Raw genomic sequence first — 24810 nt, forward strand, 5'->3', positions numbered from 1 at the left:
GCTGCTGCCTTATGTTAGGGTGCATTGTCATGCTGAAGCAATTACCACCTCCGATCTGTTCCTCTACTGTGCATAGCACAGAATGCTGTAAAACACCTTCACATCCCAATACAGTGTTTCCTTATTCCCAAAAAGGGGGCCACATCATCATCACGAAAAGCACCGTTATACTGAAACCCTACCTGCTTTGTACTTCACTGTTGACACTATTCGTGGTAGCAGGAAAATTCCCTCAGCAGTCGCCACATGCAAACTCTTCTGTCAGACTCCCATAGGGTTCAGCATGATTCGTCAGCCCAAGTCACTTGTGGCCAATCGCTCAGGATCCAGTATCGCCGCTTTTCCCACCGTCTCAAGCGCCGATTAACACTGACTGCAGACAAGCGTGACTTATCAAGAGCTGCTAGATCATTGTACCATATACATTTCAACTCCATACGCACAGTCACTGTGCAACACGGACGGCTGGTAGCACATAGGAACTCAGATCCCTTCCGCTGATTACATGAAATTTTGTACAAACACTCTCAGAATTGCTGCATGGTTCGTGTCTATCAGTACAGCAGGACTGCCTGGTCGTTTTATGGCTGTGGTCGTTCCTTCGCGTTTCTTGTTTCTAGTCACACCACCAACAGCCGCCTTGAGCACGTTTAAAAGGGTTGATATGTCGCTGATGAATTTGATGCCTACGTGAAATCCAATTATTAGTTCCGGTTCGAAGTCACTGAGCTCTACTGAGCGACCTGCTCTACTGTTACTGCTTCTGTGCAGACAGTAAAACACTAAGAGCGTCCCTTTATTCTGGCGGGTCTGCCTCTTGTGACATCAAGTGGTCAATACAGTAATACATGAGTGTTCGTATACTTTCGGTCAGACATATGTAAATAGAGGGTTACTTCTTAAAAGTTTCATTGTTACTCTCACTTTGAAAGAAACTTGCTGGTGAATTAGAAAGCGTAACAACAAGACCCATAATGAGGACTACATACACTATGTTATCCGAAGTATCCGGGCACCCCCTAAAGAAACATAATTTTTTCATATTGGTGCATTTTACTGCCACCTGCTGCCAGGTACTCCATATCAGCGGCCTCAGTAGTCATTACACATCGTGAGTTCCGCGGAGCTCACAGACTTTGAACGTAGTCAGGTGATTGGATGTCAATTGTGTCATACGTCTACACGCGAGATTTACACACTCCTAAACATCACTAGGTCCACTGTTTCCGATGTGATAGTGAAGTGGAAACGTGAAGGGACACGTACAGCACAAAAGCGTACAGGCCGACCTCTTCTGCTGACTGACAGAGACTGCCGACAGTTGAAGAAGGTCGTAATATGTAGAAGCCAGACATATATCCAGATCATCACAAACGAATTAAAAACTACATCAGGGTCAACCGCAAGTACTATGACAATTAGGCGGGAGGTAAAAATGTAAATGTCGTGTGACGAGGGCCTCCCGTCGGGTAGACCGTTCGCCGAGTGCACGTCTTTCGCTCTGACTCCACGTCGGCGACTTGCCTCTCGATGGGGATGAAATGATGATGATTAGGACAACACAACATCCAGTCCCTGAGCGGGGAAAATCTCAGCCTCACCGGGAATCGAATCCAGGCCCTTAGGATTGATATTCTCTAGCGCTGACCACTCAGCTAACGGGAGCGGACAGGCGGGAGGTGAGAAAACTGGGCTTTCATGGTCGAGCGGCTGATCATAAGTCACACGTAATGCCAGTAAATGCCAAACGACGCCTCTATTGGTGTAAGGAGCGTAAACTTTGGACGACTGAACAGTGGAAAAACGCTGTGTGGAGTGACGAATCACGGTACACAATGTGGCGATGCGATGACAAGGTGTGGGTAAGGCCAATGTCCGGTGAACGTCATCTGGCAGCATGTGTAGTGCCAACAGTAAAATTCAGAGGCGGTGGTGTTATGGTGTGGTCGTGTTTTTCATGGAGGGGGCTTGGACGCCTTCTTGTTTTGCGTGGCACTATCACAGCACAGGCCTACGTTGATGTTTTAAGCACCTACTTGCTTTCCACTGTTGAAGAGAAATTCGGGGATGGCGACTGCATCTTTCAACACGATCGAACATAATGCATGGCCTGCGGCGGAGTGGTTACACGACAGTAACAACGCTATATTGCACAGACCTGCACAGAGTCCTGAGCAGAATCCTACAGAACACCTTCGAGATATTTTCGAACGCCGACCTCGTGCCAGGCCTCACCGACCGACATCGATACCTCTCCTCAGTGCAGCACTCCGTGAACAATGGGCTGCCGTTCCCCAAGAAACGTTCCAGCACCTGACTGAGAGTGGAAGATGTCATAAAGGCTAAGGGTGGGCCAGCACCATACTGAATTCCAGCATTACCGATAGAGGTGCGTCACGAAGTTGTAAGTCATTTTCAGGCAAGTATCCGTATACATTTGATAACCAAGGACTGAATTACAAGCGGAAATGAAACCACTTTACCGAAGATCACTTTTTCTTCCTAGGGAAAATAAATACTATATCGTTAGCGTAGGAGAAAGACTGGGGACGGAAACCGTTTGGAGGACTGTCGGGTATGCTAACGATCCATCGATTCGTACTTGGCTGACGGCAGGTGGCACATTTCGAAAAAATTCTTCTGGCTGCTAATGACCTAGCGTACTTCATTCAGTTCAAACTGCCGTACCAATACGGGTGGAAAACCGCTGTTCTTAATTGGGTTAATTAGTTGTCATTAACACCGGAATGGCAACGCCTTCCAGCAACGTTATGTAAAAGTATTTCAATTGCAGAAATGTACTTCTACACGGGCTGCAATTAGAACACGATTCGTGCCGGATCTTGCGTCATTCAAAGAAATTTGCAGTCTCCATTTATCGCTTCCTAGTTGTGATCGAAGTTTCTGCGTCCATAGTGGAAAAAGTCTGGTAATAACGGAGTGCTTAGCTTTGAGAATTATTTACACAATAACTGTACTAAACCGGAAATTTCCAGAATTTCTCAGGTATAGAACACACAGCAGTGAAAAGAGAAGTTACCCATAAGAGGAGTGGAGATGAATCAAGCGCGATTCACATACTTTAGAGTATTCATTGCTTATGGGTGGAATCGCAAGAACAGCATACCTAGATACATCTTACTTTTGCCACAAATTATGTTTAGTATAATTGCGGGTGATTCTCATTAAGCACTGAAAGTTCATGAGCGAACGATTCAGTAACAGACTTCCTCCCATGCTGTTTGACGTATCTTACTACCATATGAAAAACAATAAAATGTCTCGACCTAATCCTGGATGAGCGTCTGATCCGGGAAGAACAAACATTTTAACGGATCCATTCAGTAATATCTGTCCAGTATCTGTGATTTTGTTTTATTGGTCAAATATGTGAACAAAGCGGAAACAAGATTTCCCATAACCAGCACAATCGATTATTGACCCAATTTTCATCGCCAAACAAAGAGTCTCCAACGGACAAATGAGGTTTCAGCACGACCAGCTTGAGGTCTAGTTCTGCAATAAAGGTTTTCATTCCTCGAAATTAATCAGGATAATTAAGAAAATTGGTTTGAGGGAAACTTTTTGTCCGAATTTTCATTGCCAAATGAAGAGTGGAAAATGGACAATTTGGGTCTTCAAATTCACCAGCTAAAAGTAATGTTTTCTAAAAACAAGTGAAATTGTTTGAAATTAATTAACAAGTAAGAAAAATTTCGTAAGTTATGTGAGATAAACTTTAAAAATTCCAGCAACAGCTGGTGTCGGCTATCTGGATGATGTGTCTAAATGTTCATCTTTTTTAGGGCTAGCCATTTTGTGCGTAACAATTAACAGTAGTGTAAAAATCACAGAAATCTTTCTTTTGTGTGGAGAAAATAATATTAATGTCAAATTGCAACATAAACTGAAACGTCTCTGATGTCTTTTGATCTTTAAACTCGTAATAATAATAAAATACCGATCAATATTTAAATATTTCTGATTTCATCGCTTTGGAACAAAACTTGAAGATAAAAAATATATATTTGAAAACTAAAGATGGTCAAACGTATTGTAAAATAATTTGTCTCAAAGTAAGATATAAAGTAAGTTAGAGAAACGTATGATGGGCCTTTCAGTGATGCTCGAAGTCGTTTACAGCGCATGAGGTGCGGATTAAGAATTTAAAGTTGATTCTTTAACATAGAACCTTGGAATTTTATAGAGTACAGCACGAGCTTTGCTGCATGTTTTACGTTACCGTTCAGAGTTGTCAGATATTGCTCTTTTTTACTTTTACTTTCAAAGATATCATTTCACAAACGATTTGACCGACTTCCTTTTTCAAAAAACATTTTTTTTGCATCTCATGTTTTAGTCCAGCTTGCATGACAGATATTCTGTAAACTAGTGGATGGTGTGATTTTTGAGTTTCTCCCGGCGTATTTGATAATCAAAATATCCACGGGTGTACTGCCGGTCCACAGTGTCCAACGGGCACAATATTTCGGCGACCATACATGTCGCCATCATCAGGTGAACTGACGGATTGAGCTCCTGTGAACGTGCCGGCACGGAGATCCGTACGCTATGGCTGCTCAGAGGGAACTGGGTTCGGTTGCGGCGGCGTTGTTGTCGTCTTCAGTCCTGAGACTGGTTTGATGCAGCTCTCCATGCTACTCTATCCTGTGCAAGCTTCTTCATCTCCCAGTACCTACTGCAACCTACATCCTTCTGAATCTGCTTAGTGTATTGATCTCTTGGTCTCCCTCTACGATTTTTACCCTCCACGCTGCCCTCCAATGCTAAATTTGTGATCCCTTGATGCCTCAGAACATGTCCTATCAACCGATCCCTTCTTCTATTCAAGTTGTGCCACAAACTTCTCTTCTCCCCAATCCTATTCAATACCTCCTCATTAGTTACGTGATCTACCCACCTTATCTTCAGCATTCTTCTGTAGCACCACATTTCGAAAGCTTCTATTCTCTTCTTGTCCAAACTATTTATCGTCCATGTTTCACTTCCATACATGGCTACACTCCATACAAATACTTTCAGAAATGACTTCCTGACACTTAAATCTATACTCGATGTTAACAAATTTCTCTTCTTCAGAAACGATTTCCTTGCCATTGCCAGTCTACATTTTATATCCTCTCTACTTCGACCATCATCAGTTATTTTACTCCCTAAATAGCAAAACTCCTTTACTACTTTAAGTGTTTCACTTCCTAATCTAATCCCCTCAGCGTCACCCGATTTAATTAGACTACAATCCATTATCCTCGTTTTGCTTTTGTTGATGTTCATCTTATATCCTCCTTTTAAGACACTGTCCATTCCGTTCAACTGCTCTTCCAAGTCCTTTGCTGTCTCTGACAGAATTACAATGTCATCGGCGAACCTCAAAGTTTTTACTTCTTCTCCATGAATTTTAATACCTACTCCGAATTTTTCTTTTGTTTCCTTTACTGCTTGCTCAATATACAGATTGAATAACATCGGGGAGAGGCTACAACCCTGTCTCACTCCCTTCCCAACCACTGCTTCCCTTTCATGCCCCTCGACTCTTATAACTGCCATCTGGTTTCTGTACAAATTGTAAATAGCCTTTCGCTCCCTGTATTTTACCCCTGCCACCTTCAGAATTTGAAAGAGAGTATTCCAGTTAACGTTGTCAAAAGCTTTCTCTAAGTCTACAAATGCTAGAAACGTAGGTTTGCCTTTTCTTAATCTTTCTTCTAAGATAAGTCGTAAGGTTAGTATTGCCTCACGTGTTCCAACATTTCTACGGAATCCAAACTGATCTTCCCCGAGGTCCGCTTCTACCAGTTTTTCCATTCGTCTGTAAAGAATTCGCGTTAGTATTTTGCAGCTGTGACTTATTAAACTGATAGTTCGGTAATTTTCACATCTGTCAACACCTGCTATCTTTGGTATTGGAATTATTATATTCTTCTTGAAGTCTGTGGGTATTTCGCCTGTCTCATACATCTTGCTCACCAGATTGTAGAGTTTTGTCATGACTGGCTCTCCCAAGGCCATCAGTAGTTCAAATGGAATGTTGTCTACTCCCGGGGCCTTGTTTCGACTCAGGTCTTTCAGTGCTCTGTCAAACTCTTCCCGCAGTATCGTATCTCCCATTTCATCTTCATCTACATCCTCTTCCATTTCCATAATATTGTCCTCAAGTATATCGCCCTTGTATAAACCCTCTATATACTCCTTCCACCTTTCTGCCTTCCCTTCTTTGCTTAGAACTGGGTTGCCATCTGAGCTCTTGATATTCATACAAGTGGTTCTCTTCTCTCCAAAGGTCTCTTTAATTTTCCTGTAGGCAGTATCTATCTTACCCCTAGTGAGACAAGCCTCTACATCCTTACATTTGTCCTCTAGCCATCCCTGCTTAGCCATTTTGCACTTTCTGTCGATCTCATTCTTGAGACGTTTGTATTTCCTTTTGCCTGCTTCATTTACTGCATTTTTATATTTTCTCCTTTCATCAATTAAATTCAATATTTCTTCTGTTACCCAAGGATTTCTATTAGCCCTCGTCTTTTTACCTACTTGATCCTCTGCCCTCTTCTACTGTATTTCTTTCCCCCATTCCTGTCAATTGTTCCCTTATGCTCTCCCTGAAACTCTCTACAACCTCTGGTTCTTTCAGTTTATCCAGGTCCCATCTCCTTAAATTCCCACCTTTTTGCAGTTTCTTCAGTTTCAATCTGCAGTTCATAACCAATAGATTGTGGTCAGAATCCACATCTGCCCCTGGAAATGTCTTACAATTTAAAACCTGGTTCCTAAATCTCTGTCTTACCATTATATAATCTATCTGATACCTATTAGTATCTCCAGGATTCTTCCAGGTATACAACCTTCTTTTATGATTCTTGAACCAAGTGTTAGCTATGATTAAGTTATGCTCTGTGCAGAATTCTACAAGGCGGCTTCCTCTTTCATTTCTTCCCCCCAATCCATATTCACCTACTATGTTTCCTTCTCTCCCTTTTCCAACTGACGAATTCCAGTCACCCATGACTATTAAATTTTCGTCTCCCTTCACTACCTGAATAATTTCTTTTATCTCGTCATACATTTCATCAATTTCTTCATCATCTGCAGAGCTAGTTGGCATATACTGTAGTAGGCATGGGCTTTGTGTCTATCTTGGCCACAATAATGCGTTCACTATGCTGTTTGTAGTAGCTAACCCGCACTCCTATTTTTTTATTCATTATTAAACCTACTCCTGCATTACCCCTATTTGATTTTGTATTTATAACCCTGTAATCACCTGACCAAAAGTCTTGTTCCTCCTGCCACCGAACTTCACTAATTCCCACTATATCTAACTGTAACCTATCCATTTCCCTTTTTAAATTTTCTAACCTACCTGCCCGATTAAGGGATCTGACATTCCACGCTCCGATCCGTAGAACGCCAGTTTTCTTTCTCCTGATAACGACGTCCTCTTGAGTAGTCCCCGCCCGGAGATCCGAATGGGGGACTATTTTACCTCCGGAATATTTTACCCAAGAGGACGCCATCATCATTTAATCATACAGTAAAGCTGCATTGCGGCGGCGGCCGATTTAAATACCCTCCGCCCGCGGCGCGCTCCCTCCGCCGTCCGCGCCCCCTCCGCCGTCCGCGCCCCCTCCGCCGTCCGTGCCACGCGTCACGGTCGCGCAGTGGAACAGATTGCGACGGCGTCTGAGATGACGTCGGAGTGATGGCTCTGTCCACCGTGGTCGTCACAACTATACGTTTGCTCGATTTACTCTTGATTAACCCAATCGCTGGTTCCCAAGGCTTGCTAAGATTATAGCCACGGTCACGTTTTATGAGGTCGTCATTGATGCGAATTTCGAAGGCGGACAGCGGAGGGAGCGCGCCGCCGCCGCGACCGAACCCAGTTCCCCCTGAGCAGCCGTAGCGTACGGATCTCCGTACCGGTACGTTCACAGGAGCTCAGTCCGTCAGTTCACCTGATGATGGCGACATGTATGATCGCCGATATATTAAAAGTGCCCGTTGGACACTGTAGACCGGCAGTACACCAGTGGATATTGTGGATGGTGTCTTTAATCCTGAAGCATTTACCAGTAAAAAAATAGAATACTCATTCGTAACTTCTTCCCATTACGTTACCAGAAAGCCTATGAGCGTAGTATTGGTCCGCACCCCAAGATTTTCGCCGGCCGGTGTGACCGTGCGGTTAAAGGCGCTTCAGTCTGGAACCGCGTGGCCGCTACGGTCGCAGGTTCGAATCCTGCCTCGGGCATGGATGTGTGTGATGTCCTTAGGTTAGTTAGGTTTAATTAGTTCTAAGTTCTAGGCGACTGATGACCTCAGAAGTTAAGTCGCATAGTGCTCAGAGCCATTTGAACCATTTTGAACCCTAGATTTTCGTGAAAAGTCAGGATAAAACCATTACAGGTGTTTCGTATTTATGTGTAATTTCGTTGTTTCGTTATCAACGTCTTCTATACTATGGTTACACAGTGTATTGTAATAGTTACATTATAAGCCGCTGAGCCCGCATCTCGTGGTCGTGCGGTAGCGTTCTCGCATCCCACGCCCGGGTTCCCGGGTTCGATTCCCGGCGGGGTCAGGGATTTTCTCTGCCTCGTGATGGCTGGGTGTTGTGTGATGTCCTTAGGTTAGTTAGGTTTAAGTAGTTCTAAGTTCTAGGGGACTGATGACCATAGATGTTAAGTCCCATAGTGCTCAAAGCCATTTGAACCATTTTTATAAGCCGCCGAATGTTCCCAATGGGCCAGCAAAGTTTTGCCACGTTTTTTTCATTTCCTTTTCAGCATTTGCTCGGCACTGGACGTTTTAGGCTTTTTGAATTCCTTTCCGCGCGAGGTATCCTCTGATTCGTGTTGCCTGTGATTTCGAGCGTATTAACGAGTCACAGGAGACGACATCGGCGAAGTGCACCGCAAGCTGTTCACTATGACAATCAAATGAATGTCCTACCTGAACGCGTTTTCAAGCTACATCAGCTTATAACTTTACACAAAGCTACTTCGTAACGTTCCCACATATCACAGGCAAATTTTACCGCGCGACAAACACATACAGGCATGATTTATCCATTATGGGCTCAACAATGGCACAGTCTGACATACACAGTCGCAATAGTCACTGCACCGGGCGAGGTGGCGCAGTGGTTATCACACTGGACTCGCATTTTGAAGGACAACAGTTCAAACCCGCGTCCGGCCATTCTGATTTAGGTTTTCCGTGATTTCACTAAGTCGATACAGGCAAATGGCTGGATGGCTCGTTTGAAACGGCACGCCCAACTTCCCTCCTCATCATTTCCCAATCCGATGGGACCGATGATCTCGCTATTTAGTCCTCTCCTCCGAAACAACCAACCAACCAGCACGCTCTGCTGTGAAAACCGTTACCGTCTGACAGAAAGACAGTAGCGCCCCCATCGGCGAAAAAGCCAGCCGTAAGAAGACTATGTTTTTAATCATTTTTCTGATTATTTAACGATGTAGTTACTATTGTTTTGTAGTCCAAGGATAAGTAAGTTATCGTGAAATAAATGAAAAATAAACAGCCGAATCTTAGTGTTTCAGGGTAGTAATGTACAACGTGTTGGTAAAGGAATAGTTTCTTACATGTGTATAATCCCCCAAGCTGTGGCTAAGCCATGTCTCCGCAATATCCTTTCTTTCAGGAGTCCCAGTTCTGCTAGGTTCGCAGGAGAGCTTCTGTAAAGTTTGGAAGGTAGGAGACGAGGCACTGGCAGAAATAAAGCTGTGAGGAGGGGGCGTGAGTCGTGCTTGGGTAGCTCAGTTGGTAGAGCACTTGCCCGCGAAAGGCAAAGGTCCCGAGTTCTAGTCTCGGTCCGGCACACAGTTTTAATCTGCCAGGAAGTTTCATATCAGCGCACACTCCGCTGCAGAGTGAAAATCTTATGCGTATAATTGCTGCCTCTGCTACTGAAATCAAGAGAATATAAACACATATTTCATTCATATATATCTCCATTGTTGTCTGTTCTTGTTATGACAGGCACCTTCCTTGACAGGTAACATCTTTGTATGGAGCCTAAAGATGCGCACATTCTTACAAGCCACTCGACAGTCCAAAGAGCAAGTATTTCTGCAAATGTGGCTCAGATGTAGCACTAATACCGGAATTGATTTCTTCCTTTGTTGGGCAACAGTTTCAATACCTTCAGGATTGTTGTCCAAAACATGTTCAAATGTGTGTGAAATTATAGGGACTTAACTGCTAAGGCCATCAGTCCCTAGGCTTCCACACTACTTAACCTAACTTATCCTAAGGACAAACACACACACACCCATGCCCGAGGGAGGACTCGAACCTCCGCCGGGACCAGCCGCACAGTCCATGACTGCAGCGCCTGAGAATGCTCAGCTAATCATGCTCAGCGTTTGCTGTTACGCTTGTGTTACTTTTCCTCCAGCTGTAGATGTGGTGGCTTATTTGGTATCTTCAAAAATTCAGGAATTGTGTTCCTTACGAGTTTCCTACGTCCAACAGTTTCTGACTTCAGTGATTAAACCCTATAATTATAAACATCCGTTTACATTAACACGATCCATTTTTAAGTATTACCTACTTGCCTTTATCAGCAAGTGACAGGTACAGGGTGAAAATTATTGAACTGCATGAAGATACACGTAAATCAGTTACAAACTATCACGTGCACGCACTTTATTTAATGTGCAAACATCGATACAGATATTCGGGTTCAGGTTATGACGCGTCCGATATGCCTGCCATCATTGGCGATAATGTGGTGCAGACGAATAGCGAAATTCTGCATGAACCTCTGAACTGTCGGAACATCAGTGCTGTCGATGACCTCGTGAATGGCTTTTTTCAGCTCAGCAATGGTTTTGGGGTTATTGCTGTACACCTATATAGCCTCACATAACAGAGTCCCATGTGTTCAGATACGGAGAATATGGCTGCTAGTCGATGCCCATGCCAGTTGCCTCTGTGTACCTCAGAGCCAGAATGTGGTCCCCAGAGTGCTCCTCCACGACATCAAGCACTCTCCTGCTTCGGTGGGGTTGAGCTCCGTCTTGCATGAACCACATCTTGTTGAAATTAGGGTCAGTTTGGAGGTATCGTTCGATAGTCACTGAGCCATCAAAGAATATCGCACCCATTATTCCGTGACTGGACATTTCACTCCACACTGTCACCCGTTGAGGGTGATGAGACCTCTCGAGGGTAATCAGTGCCCAAACGCGCCAATATTGCTTATTGATAAACCCATCCAAATAACACTGGTCAGCGTCGCTAAGTCAAACCATGCATGTGCATTCTAATTCCTATTAAAACCCCGCGGCCAATCCTGAATTTTAAACCTCCTAACGCAAACAGTTCAGAAGTTATGACGAATTTGTTTCACACAGTTCCATAACTGTTACCCGGTGTGATCCAACAGGGCAAATCAAACATTCTGCCAGGTGTTCGTTTCTTCCTCTATTGAATGATTTGTACTTCCTTATAAGCACATTAGTAAACACTTTTATTTTCGACATTTTATATTTAAGCTTGTAACTTAATTTGATGCAGAAAAACCACGACTCTCTCAAAGCTTAAACCTCAACCTCCAGCCAGAGAACAATCTACACCAAATAACATAATGCGGAAGACAGGACACACAACCTACTAATGATGTCGCCGAAGACACAAGAATAAAGTTACTAAATAAAACACAGAATTTCTTGCCAAAAGTATTATAGCTCCATTTATATGTGGTGTTTAGTTACAGCAACGATTGATTTCCTTTGTTCTAAACTCGCATTTTTTTTTCTCGGACCCCAAAAAACAGAACTTTTGTAAATTTTTATGAAATTCACCGGACACAGCTTCTTGCCTCAGTAAGGGGACGTGTCCCGGAAAAAGAAGACGTATGGTAACTTCACTGATTTCAGTGTAAATACAGTGAGAAAGACGTCACGTTCTTGAGTATATATATGACGTCTTGTATCAAGATGATAGTTCTGCTGTTTACTAGCCACATTTACGTTCTTATAAGAAAACGATATTCTTCAAAAATCATCTGTAGGTCACAGGAGAATAGTAAATAAAACTGTAATGTACTGTACCATTCCGTACTTACCAGGATCCCTGGGAAACTAAATAATGACATATGTGGCGTAATTTTTCACTTACTGCCGATTTTTATGCTACTACATACGCTCTGCATTGTAAAACTATTTTACAAATCAATGTAAATGACATTATTGACAGTCACTCTTATATGGTATTCAGTGTAGCTTTCTGGCCGCTTGGAGCGCTACTGTAGCAAAGTATAACCAAAATGTGCTGCTGTGTAATGACTATATATATTAGACTGTGACAGTAGTTTAGGCATTATTAGTGTCGCAGTTATTAAGGGTTCAAAGCTGACATTACATCACGTAAGAAAGTTCGACTGACGAGCGAATACGTTCTCACGTGAAAATGGTGTTGGGTCCAGTTACGTCAGGACAAAATGTGTCTGGGTTCAAAGCTGACATTACATCACGTTAAGAAAGTTCGACTGACGAGCAAATACGTTCTCACGTGAAAATGGTGTTGGGTCCAGTTACGTCAGGACAAAATGTGTCTGGGTTCAAAGCTGACATTACATCACGTAAGAAAGTTCGACTGACGAGCGAATACGTTCTCAAGTGAAAATGGTGTAGGGTCCAGTTACGTCAGGACAAAATGTGTCCTGACAGTATCTACCATGAATGCAAATAAGCCTATACACCTGTAAAGGAACAAAATATTAATTATTCAGTTTCTGGCCACTTTTACATGCTGCGAAAGGAGACTAAACAAATAATACATTATAGCTGCTAGTCCTTGATGCAAACATAATGTTGGCAATACACAAAAAATTCCGAAAATTTATTATTTCGAGGTGGTAATAAAAAAAACCTGGCCACTGTTGCTAGCAACCACAAGAAGAAACAGGATAAAGGCACGTTTTATGGCAGTAGGGAATAGCTTTCACACTATCAAATTAGTGCCAGGGATGAAAAAAACGAGAATTAATGGAAAACGGTATTACCAAACACTCGGATCTAAGGATATATAAAAAATGGAAATGATCGTATGGCTTCATTTGGCGGGAGTTCGCAGGTAAAAGTTTGGCCACCAAGTACAATTCTTACTGAGTGCGACTTGCACATGGATAATGGGGATGAAATGATGATGAGGACAGCACAACACGCAGTTCCTGAGGGGAGAAAATCTCCCACCCCAGCCGGAAAGCGAACCCAGGCCCCAGTGCGTGGCATTCCAACGCGAAGAGCACTTGTGTCACAAACACTGGACCTCATCGACATTAAATGCAAGTTGAAATACAGTTTTCGAGGGAAGTACCCATCTTCATTCACCTGTGCAAGCAACGCAACACTACTCCCGCACCTGTGCTAAAGCAGAGCAGATAATTCACCGAGGATGGAATTTTGGTTCGGCACGCCGTGTAAACCCGATGTCCACTGTTTGCTCAGCTCAGTAATTAGGCACGCGCGGTAACCCGACCGACGTTAGGGTCATTGCGTTAATTAAACCGCGCAAACCATCGGCGCCTTTGATCCCAGCAGTAGAGGTAGGATGCCGCGGGTCGTTGCTACATGTGAGCGCGGGACAGCTGCCACGCAGACGCCGCCGGCAACTGAATGCGAATGCATCGAGACTGTCCCCCATATTTGACAACTACTACAACAGCAGGCAGACGATCAAACTAACGCACGAGTCACGCCCAGTTGTCAGGAAAACTCAAAATTACACCTGTCTACAAGAAGCTTATTAGAAGTGATCCACAAAACTACCGTCCAAGATTCTTGACACCAACCTATTGTAGAATCTTAAAATATTTTCTGAGCTCAAACGCAGTGCGATTCGAGAAGACATCTAAAACTAAGCTACGTACACTACTGGCCATTAAAATTGTGACACCAAGAAGAAATGCAGATGATAAACGGGTATTCATTGGACAAACATATTATAATACAACTGACTTGTGATTACATTTTCACCCAATTTGGCTGCATAGATCCTGAGAAATCAGCACCCAGAACAACCACCTGTGGCCGTAATAAAAGCCTTCATACGCCTGGGCATTGAGTCAAACAGAGCTTGGATGGCGTGTACAGGTACAGCTGCCCATGCAGCTTCAACACGATATCACAGTTCATCAAGAGCAGTGACTGGCGTATTGTGACGAGCCAGCTGCTCGGCCACCATTGACCAGACGTTTTCAGTTGGTGAGAGATCTGGAGAATGTGCTGGCCAGGGCAGCAGTCGAACATTTTCTGTATCCAGAAAGGCCCGTACAGGGCTTGCAACATGCGGTCGTGCATTATCCTGCTGAAATGTAGGGTTTCGCAGGGCTCGAAAGAAGGGTAGAGCCACGGGTCGCAACACATCTGAAATGTAACGTCCACTGTTCAAAGTGCCGTTAATGCGAATAAGAGGTGACCGAGACGTGTAACCAATGGGTCCCCACACCATCACGCCGTGAGATACGCCAGTATTGCGATGACGAATACACGCTTCCAATGTGCGTTCACCGCGATGTCGCCAAATACGGATGCGACCATCATGATGCTGTAAACAGAACCTGGATTCATCCATAAAAAAATGACGTTTTGCCATTCGCGCACGCGGGTTCGTCGTCGAGTACACCATTGCATGCGCTCCTGTCTGTGATGCAGCGTCAAGGGTAACCGCAACCCTGGTATCCGAGCTGATAGTCCATGCTGCTGCAAACGTCGTCGAACAGTTCGTGCAGATGGTTGTTGTCTTGCAAACGTCCCCATCTGTTGACTCAGGGATCGAGACGTGGCTGCACGATCCGTTACAGCCATGCGGATAAGATGCCGGTCATCTCGACTGCTAGTGATACGAGGCCGTTGGGATCCAGCACGGCGTTTCGTATTACCCTTCTGAACCCACCGATTTGATATTCTGCTAACATTCATTGGATGTCGACCAACGCGAGCAGCAATGTCGCGATACGGTAAACCGCAATCGCGATAGACTGCAATCTAACCTTTATCCAAGTCGGAAACGTGATGGTACGCGTTTCGTCTCCTTACACGAGGCATCACAACAACGTGTCACCAGGCAACGCCGGTCAACTGCTGTTTGTGTATGAGAAATCGGTTGGAAACTTTCCTCATGTTAGGACGTTTTAGGTATCACCACCGGCGCCAACCTTGTGTGAATGCTCTGAAAAGCTAAACATTTGCATATCACAGAATCTTCTTCCTGTCGGTTAAATTTTGCGTCTGTAGCACCTCATCTTCGTGGCGTAGCAATTTTAATGACCAGTAGTTTATTATTATGGCAGATAAAGTGACTTTTTTGTAATGCTGCATTTCACTTCCAAGCGTAACAGATACTTGAAACTACACTCAGGTAACAAAGGTCATGGGATAGAGCTATGCCTACACACAGATGACGATTATGGGCGCACAATGTGAACTGACAGACTGAACGCTGAATCGTAGTTGGAGCCTGATGCAGGGATCACTCCATTTCGGAACCGTTAAGGAATTCAAAAGTCCGAGATCTACATTGCTAAGAGTTTTTCGACAATACGACAGTTGAAGCATTACCTCTCGCCAAGCGATGGCCGACGGCCTTCATTTAACGACCTAGAGCAGCGGCTTTCGCATAGCGGTTCCAGTGCTAAAAGACAAGCATGACTGTATGAAATAACAGTAGAAATCAAAGTGGGATGTCAGGTAAATGCAACATTTCTTGACTTTCGATGAGCGTTGGAGTCACTAACGAAATTACAATTGTATGCGATATCAAGATAAATTTGCGACTAGGTTGAGGCTCTCTTGGTAGAGACGACACAGATTGTTTTCTTGAATGGGAAGTCATCGACAGTAATTTCAAGTATGCCGCTGCGAAGAACGTAAGGACCCTTGCTGCTTAATGTGTCAAACAAAACACCTTTCAGCCGTCTAGTTTCCAAACGTATTTTATTTGGCTACCAGTTGCGGCGATTTACTACGCCATCTTCAGGCCACTGACCGACGTGTAGGAAGTTTTCACCTCGGTTCTGGTCAAAACGGGGGACAGCATTCGAATACTATTATCTGCAGATTTCTGATTGCTATACCGATCACCAACCATAATCTGAGGCGGCAGATGATGGTTTCAGTGATCGGCATAGCAATCAGAAATCTGCAGATAATAGTATTCGAATGCTGTCCCCCGTTTTGACCAGAACCGAGGTGAAAACTTCCTACACGTCGGTCAGTGGCCTGAAGATGGCGTAGTAAATCGCCGCAACTGGTAGCCAAATAAAATACGTTTGGAAACTAGACGGCTGAAAAGTACTTGATTTGACATCCTGTATCAATCACCCAAGTCCCGTAATCATCTCAGAAAAGATGGACATGGAGAGCCTTGCTGTTAATGCAGTATATTAATAATCTTGCAGAGAGTACTGATAATAATCTCGAAGTTTTTGTAGATTAAGCTGTTATCTGAAATGAAAAACTACCTTAAGAAAAAAAACTGCGTAAATAATCAGTATGGTTTACGTAAAAATTCAAAGCGATTCAAAAATTGGCATTTTACTTTAAAAGTTTCAAATTTAAAAATGTGCCTTTCTCAAAGGAAGAAAGAGTACAGTTGACGGTCGACTATCCGATATTACGTGTTCAAAAAAAAGGTTTATGTGTATATTAGATCTGAATACTCGTATTTAAACAATCACTAACAAAAAATGCTTGTATTAATAATACCACAGATGTAACGGGTGATCAAAAAGTCAGTATAGATTTGAAAACTAAATAAATCACGGACTAATGTAGATAGAGAGGTACAAATTGACACACATGCTTGGAATGACATGGGGTTTTATTAGAACCAAAAAAATACAAAAGTTCGAAAAATGTCCGACAGATGGCGCTTCATTTGGGCAGAATAGCAATAATTAGCATAACGAAGTAAGACAAAACAAATATGATGATCTTTACAGGAAATTCTCAATATGTCCAACATCATTCCTCAACAATAGCTGCAGTCGAGGAATAATGTTGTGAACAGCATTGTAAAGCATGTCCGGAGTTATGGTGAGGCACTGGCGACGGATGTTGTCTTTCAGCATACCTAGAGATGTCGGTCGATCACGATACACTTGGGATTGCAGGTAACCCCAAAGCCAATAATCGCACGGACTGAGGTCTGGGGACTTGGAAGGCCAAGAATGACGAAAGTGGCGGCTGAGCACACGATCATCACCTAACGACGCGCGCAAGAGATCTTTCACGCATCTAGCAATATGAGGTGGAGCGCCGTCCTGCATAAAGATCGTACGTTCCAGCTGGTGTTTATCAGCCAGGCTGGGGATGATGCGATTCTGTAACATATCGGCGTACCTCTCACCCGTCACGGTAGCAGTTACAAAACGAGAATCACGCATTTCCTCTAAGAAAAAAGGCCCGATAACGGTAGATGTAACTCCAACCCATACCGTGACTTTCTTGTCATGCAATGGAGTTTCCACGACAGTTCTAGAGTTTTAGGTAGCCCAAATTCTGCAGTTGTGGGCGTTGACAGACACTCGGAGCGTGAAATGAGCTTCGTCGGTCCACAACACGTCACTCAACCAATCGTCATCTTCCGCCATCTTTTGAAACGCCCACACCGCAAATGCCCTCCGCTTCACTAAATCGCCAGGTAACAGTTCGTGATGCCGATGGATTTTGTACGGGTAGCATCGGAGGGTACGCCAAAGTGCCAACCAAACAGTAGTATATGGAATGCCGGTGCGACGTGCGACTGCACGAGGCTGACTCCCCGTGCATAGACGAACCCGCTACAGTCTCCATTTCTTCCTGAACTGTCTCAGCAGCATTACGCCTTGTGCTCGGTCGGCCACTACAGGGTCTATCGTCAAAACAACCCGTAGATTCGAATTTCGAAATCATGCTCGCCACAGCTGCATTTGTCAACGGACCTTTACCCGTTCTAATCCCCCTTCCTATGGCGATGGGATTGTAACGCTGAACTAGCACATTCCCCATTCTGATAATACAGCTTCAATAAAAGCGCCTTTTCAGGTAACGTCAACATGCTGCGACTGCTGGTGCATCTGATTCTCTCTCTCACTACAGCTCCTTTTATACACGATTGTCATGCGCAGTCACTGACGTTTTTCTGTCCAACGTCATCTGTCGGATTTTTGTGAACTTTTTTTTCGGTTCTAATAAAAACCCAAGTCATTCTAAGCATGTGTGTCAATTTTTACCTCTCTATCTACATTATTCCATGGTTTATTATGTTTTCAAATTTATACTGACTTTTTGATCACCCAGTATTTTATTATTACGAAAGCAAGTACAGAAGAAATGTATATAGTGCAGAGTAGTAAACCAAAAGTACTTAACACACACACATTTTTCGTGTACAGTCTTAATGTATAGAATTAACGGTTAAAGAATCCTTATGTCTGTCTCTCTCTTAGCAAGCCTGCCCGCTCACGAGCAGCGAAGTCACGCACGTTTTTCATGATAGATATCGAAAACAGGTCGCTTTCATCTTGAGCTTCAGAACATTGCAAGGCAGTATGTAAATACGTAAAAGCTTCAGAAGCAGACGGTATAGTTTCATCTTCATTTTCTGAAGCGCTAGTTGATGAGATGCTGTTGGCATCAGCGTTACCAGTGACGATTTACAATTTCGCTGTCTTGCGTGATTTGATGCTCTGAATCTGCATCTTCGCCACTCACCCATTCTAGAACGTTTTCCTCATCATAGTCATGGCTGCTGGGTTCTTTTAGCATATTGAGCAATTACGACATATCATTTCTTGTCGTCAATTTCTATTGCACTTTGAAAATTTTCCACTTTACCCAAAATTTTACTCCAGTTTTTTTTTTTTTTTTCAACTTATGTTCGTTTACACTATGCCATGCTGCTCCGAATATGAAGGGCGCATCACATCACCTCTTTTTATGGCTTCTTGATGATCTTTCTTCTCGCTCCTCTTGTCATTGAAACGACAACTTACGAAACTATTATTTTCTGTAATACCGTTTGAAACTCTCAATAACGCTTTGATCAGGGAACTGTAATGAGGAGGCTGCGTTAGGTTCGGAACATCACTAACATGAACTCGTCCTTTTCGTTTAAAATATAACGTTACGGATGAGATGGAGCGTTGTCTAGGAGCAGTAATGCTTTCTCCCTTTTACCATTGTTAAACTGGTTACGATGTTGATGGAAGCTAAAGAAATTAATTAAAATTATTCCACGGCCGGTACTTAAACCCATATCTCGTTAATCACGGGGTATGGATGGTAGCCATTTCACCACTGCAGCACTACAGCAAACGCTAATGCGCGTACTAGCCAAGTTTAGTACGTTCCACAACCCAAACTTCAGTTCACATCTTCAGTTTGTTTTTCCCTTATTAGATCGTAGCTATTGGCGAAGCTTTCCGGCACTGGAATAGCTCCCCAGCGTTGGATGTAAAGGGTGAAACCTGTTGCGACTGACAATTCTCAATTTTTCTCAAACACAACTTTCATTGATGTAAGTTCACAAGGTTGATGACTGAACAACCAAACGAAACGTAACAGTAACGAAAAAAGTCTCCTTATTGAGGCAAACAAAAGTTCACTTCTAATTTTCCACAAAGGTTCGTGGTAACACACTCACACACTAGTTGTGGTCCAATTCAGAGAAGAAGACGTAATCTTCAACGGTCGCAGTGCTCGATGTCGGCATCAGGCGTGAACTGAACTTCGGGGCAGGTTCTATCCCCTATATAGCTGTCCCCAGCGAATCAGGTTACTTTTACAGGCCGTGCCTCGAGCTCCGCCTGCAGGAGGTAGCGCTCGGTATGTCTGTTTCCATTATCTTGTATGTAAATAGCCAGTGTTTACCATGGTGCTTTTCGTACGCCTTAGGCATAGACAACCTCGTCCTCTGTGGTGTAATATGGGTTGCTGGCCCTCAGGGGCTACCTTGCCTCCGGTATAACGGACCCTATACCTCAAGTGTGGGTAATCTATACATCCTCTAATTAAATTTCCATTAAGGCATTTGAGTCTTATCTTTATCGTACATAGAGATGTGGTGGGCAGTAGAACCGGACTTTGGACCTTGGTAGTCTATGTTGCACTGTAAGCTGCAGTGGTTTAGTGGCTAGCAGTCATGCCTGGTAAGCAAGAAGATTTGGGTACAGCTCTTGACAGTGCACAGATGTTAATTCATTTCTTCAGCTTTCATCATTATCATAGATAAAGATGAGATTCATGTGTCTCAAGGAAAATTAAATTTAATTGATTAGCTTTTGCAGGGGGTATAACAACTTCCAAAAACTATTCCGTGAACGTAGCACTATAAACCCAGGTACTCTCTCGTGAGGTGAAAAGAGCAGACATTGCACATGTATTGGTGTGTTTGAAAAAACGCAGTTTCTTGTTTTTACCAAACGACGAGGATATGCACAAGCTAAAGCAGTAATACGATCCTTACTTGTTCTAGGACCAGGTGCTGTTTCTTGGCAAAGCTTCCCAGTTGAGCCCAGTTTCTTCAGTATTGTAAGCAAGCTGTTTCGTAGAATCAACTTTTATTACTCTTGTATTTATCTCTCACAGAAAGGACAACACGTTTACGTTCGGACATTTTATACCGCAAGTTTACTTTACGCTGTGAAGCTGACATAAGTGATCGTAACAGGGCACAGACGCTCACTACTACTACTATTGGCAGCGATACGCGGTTGAAGTGGAAGGGGGGGGGAGTGGGGGGAGAGTTATGGGGTAAAGTTGGCGGGGATTAACCGTATTGGCTGAAGGCCGGTCTAGCGAGTAACAGCTCGGTTTAGAGGTCATTTAGTTGATCAGCGTTCAGATAATCGATGCACTACCTATGACTGCAATATCGGTGAGTCATAACTGCAATCGGTCAACTCATACCAAAGCCTGGGAGTAGCAATTTGCAAATACGAACTGGAAGGATCACATACTCTCATTCGCTGACAAGGCAAGTGGCGGACCTCGGTTCAAAGTCTTCAAAGAAGGTAGTTTGCTTGGCACAAGGGAGAGTGTCATTGATATGGAGCAAAAGCTGAACCGACATACGCTTAAAGTGGACACAAACTATCTACGTTACAAAGTTTCGAGAACCTGTGTTAGATAATGAATCTAGCAATATGCCACTGCCCCCTGCGTATCAGACAAGATTAACTTCAGCACAGTCATTCTCCCCGCGCTCCATACTTGAATGGAACGGGAAGAAGCCCTACTAACTGGTACTCTCTTACATGCATTTTACGGTGGTTGCCAGAATATTGATATAAATGCCGATGTACATAGCTCGTTGCGGAATGACACTGTACCCTACGTTTACGTATAAGATGTATTGCCCAAACATGATACGGGAAGTGCAAATCACAAACAGAATGAAACCTTCCCTTAGAAAAATTATAAATTACTGTGCTAGTATACCTCTTACGTCATTTGATTTTCAAACAGCTGAGCAAAACTGAACGTACTCAGACATTTCTCTCTTTACTTATTCTGATCATCACTAAACTGACACACAATATTTTTAGCGCAACGCAATCTGACTTTCAATAATTCCTACAAAAGAAAGGTGGTGACTAACAATAACCTATACCTTTCATGAATCATTTACCTCACAAAAATCTTCGTTACTCGAACTACTGCAATACAGCGAGCGCCAATACTGCCAGCTAAATAAAGGATTCTGACTACTGAAGGAACTAACTACTGATAGGCATAGTTGGCAAATGAAAGATTTTGATATAGAACAAACAATGTATTTACCTTAATAGTGTTCAAAAGTCATAATGTATATGTCAGTTCATGACATACAGTCATACAAATTTCGTTTTTCTGACGGACACGCGTCCAGATCGTCCGCTCTCAAAACTCTGCCATCTCTCTCCCCACATCCACCACTGCTGGCGGCTCACCTCCAGCTGCGCAACGCTATGCGCTGTTCTCATCCAGCTGCCCAACACTACAATAGCGAATATTCTAACAATGCCAACCAGCCACAGACTACACACAGCACAGTCAGTGATTTTCATACAGAGCGCTACGTAACGTTACTAACCTAAACAGCCTACAGTGCCTTACCTGACAGGTACCACAAGGGTAGTCCAACCAACCACCGTGAGAAGTTACGAATAAGCACTGTGTTACTCTTGTACTGAATATGCATATTCGGCACGTCCAGTCATCACCGAAACAAAGACGTGGTGCTTAATGAGACCTGTGGCAATATAGAGGTTTGTTTAAGACCTATGCCCATACATAAACTTCACTGTCTTACTGGTACGGTCGCTCCTGAAATTAAACGCGAGATAGCTACTAGATGCGAGAAAAACCTGACTGTGGAAGCGATTACAGGAACACCACAGATGGCAAGGATATCAAAATGACGGGGTCAGTGTCAGCACATGGAGAAATAGATGATTCCGAATGAAGAGCTCCTTCCTTGTCATTAAGAGAAGCACGAAACACGAAAGGCTGTCAACAGGCCACGCTCCAGTAACACGAGAAGCAATACCAACTCTCAGAAGTGGGGACTTTCTGCGGAGTCAGGTTTTTGCAAGTGTGGTGCTGTGCGGAGCAAAAACCATCTACTACAGAATGCTTGATCTAAAGCTACATGCACCATACTACGTGAGAGATCTGATGAAGGCGACACCGAATGCAGTCGACGTTGTCTGTTTCTGGTTAACCAATGTACAAACTGATGTCAATGATCTATTTTCTTTGGTGATTATACGAGGTCTGTTCAAAAAAATTCCGGAACATTCGTAATTTCACGCCAACGGTGTGCTGGAGCAAAATACGGTTCACATACCGTAACTGCCGCAAGTTTCATTCTTGTATGTCTGTGCTGAATAGAAAGTGGTGTCGCACATCTCGCGATTTTCGAGATGGTAGAGTTAGAGGAGCAACGAGTGGGCATTAAATTTGGCGTGGAAGTCAAGAAAACCTTTACAGCGACACACCAAGGGAAGCCTACGGTCATGAGTGCTTAAGCCGTATTCGGTATTACGAATCGTTCACACTTTTTAACAATGGCCGGACGGAAGTTAAACATAATCCTCTGTCGGGACTCCCTTCGACGTCTACCGACGACGCTCATGTTAGGAATTTCAACGAAATTGTACATGCCAATCAACGATTGACTGTCCGCCAGATGTCAGAAGAGTGTAACATTTAAGTTCGATCGTGTCATGAAATTTGGACTCAGCATCTTGAAATTCAAGAAAAATATAATAATTCCAACCCCAAGGAAGCAAGTGTTGACACATGTGAAAATTACCGAACTATCCGTTTAATAAGTCACGGCTGCAAAATACTAACACGAATTCTTTACAGGCGAATGGAAAAACTGGTAGAAGCCGACTTCGCGGAAGATAAGTTTTGATTCCGTAGAAATGTTGGAACAAGTGACGCAATACTGACCCTACGAATTATCTTAGAAAATAGATTAAGGAAAGGCAAACCTACGTTTCTAGCATTTGTAGACTTAGGGAAAGCTTTTGACTACGTTGACTCGAATACTCACTTTTAAATTCTGAAGGTGGCAGGGGTAAAATACAGGGAGCAAAAGGCTATTTACAATTTGTACAGAAACCAGATGGCAGTTCTAAGAGTCGAGGGACATGAAAGGGAAGCAGTGGTTGGGTAGCGAGTGAGACATGGTTGTAGCCTCTCCCCAATGCTATTCAATCTGTAAAGGAAACAAAAGAAAAGTTCGGAGTAGGAATTAAAATCCACGGAGAAGAAATAAATAACTTCGAGGTTCGCCGATGACATTGTAATTCTGTCAGAGACAGCAAAGGACATGGAAGAGCAGCTGAACGGAATGGACAGTGTCTTGAAACGAGGATATAAGATGAACATCAACGAAAGCAAAACGAGAATAACGGAATGTAGTCGAATTAAATCGGGTGATGTTGAGAGGGAATTAGATTAGAAAATGAGACGCTCAAAATAGTAAAGAAGTTTTGCTATTTGGGGAGCAAAATAACTGATAATGGTCGAAGTAGAGAGGATATAAAATGTAGACTGGCAATGGAAAGGAAAGCGTTTCTGAAGAAGAGAGATTTTTTAACATCGAGTATAGATTTAAGTGCCAGGAAGTCGTTTCTGAAAGTATTTGTATGGAGTGTAGCCATGTATGGAAGTGAAACGTGGACGATATATAGCTTAGACAAGAAGAGAATAGAAGCTTACGAAATGTGGCGCTACAGAAGAATGCTGGGGATTAGATGGGTAGATCACATAACTAATGAGGAGGTACTGAATAGAATTGGGGAGAAGAGAAGTTTGTGGCACAACTTGACTAGAAGAAGGGATCACTTGGTAGGACATATTCTGCGGCATCGAGGGCTAACCAATTTAGTATCGGAGGGCAGCGTGGAGGGTAAAAATCGTAGGGGGAGAGCAAGAGATGAATACACTAAGGAGATTCAGAAGGATGTAGGTTGCAGTACGTACTGGGAGATGAAGAAGCTTGCACAGGCTAGAGTAGCATAGAGAGCTGCATCAGACCAGTCTCTCGACTGAAGACCACAACAACAACAACATCTTGGAATGCATTGTGTTGCCACTAAGTTCGTCTCACGACTCATGAGCCAAGACCAGAAATACCTTCAACTCGCAATCTGTGAAGTGCTTTTGCATCGTGCAGATGAGGAGGATATGTTCCTTAAGAGAATCATAACGTGTGACGAGAGGTGGACCCATGCTTATGATGTTGAGACCAAGGTTCAATCTTCACAGTCGTACGGAG

The sequence above is a fragment of the Schistocerca nitens genome, chromosome 10, assembly GCF_023898315.1.
Source record: "Schistocerca nitens isolate TAMUIC-IGC-003100 chromosome 10, iqSchNite1.1, whole genome shotgun sequence".
Taxonomy (NCBI): domain Eukaryota; kingdom Metazoa; phylum Arthropoda; class Insecta; order Orthoptera; family Acrididae; genus Schistocerca; species Schistocerca nitens.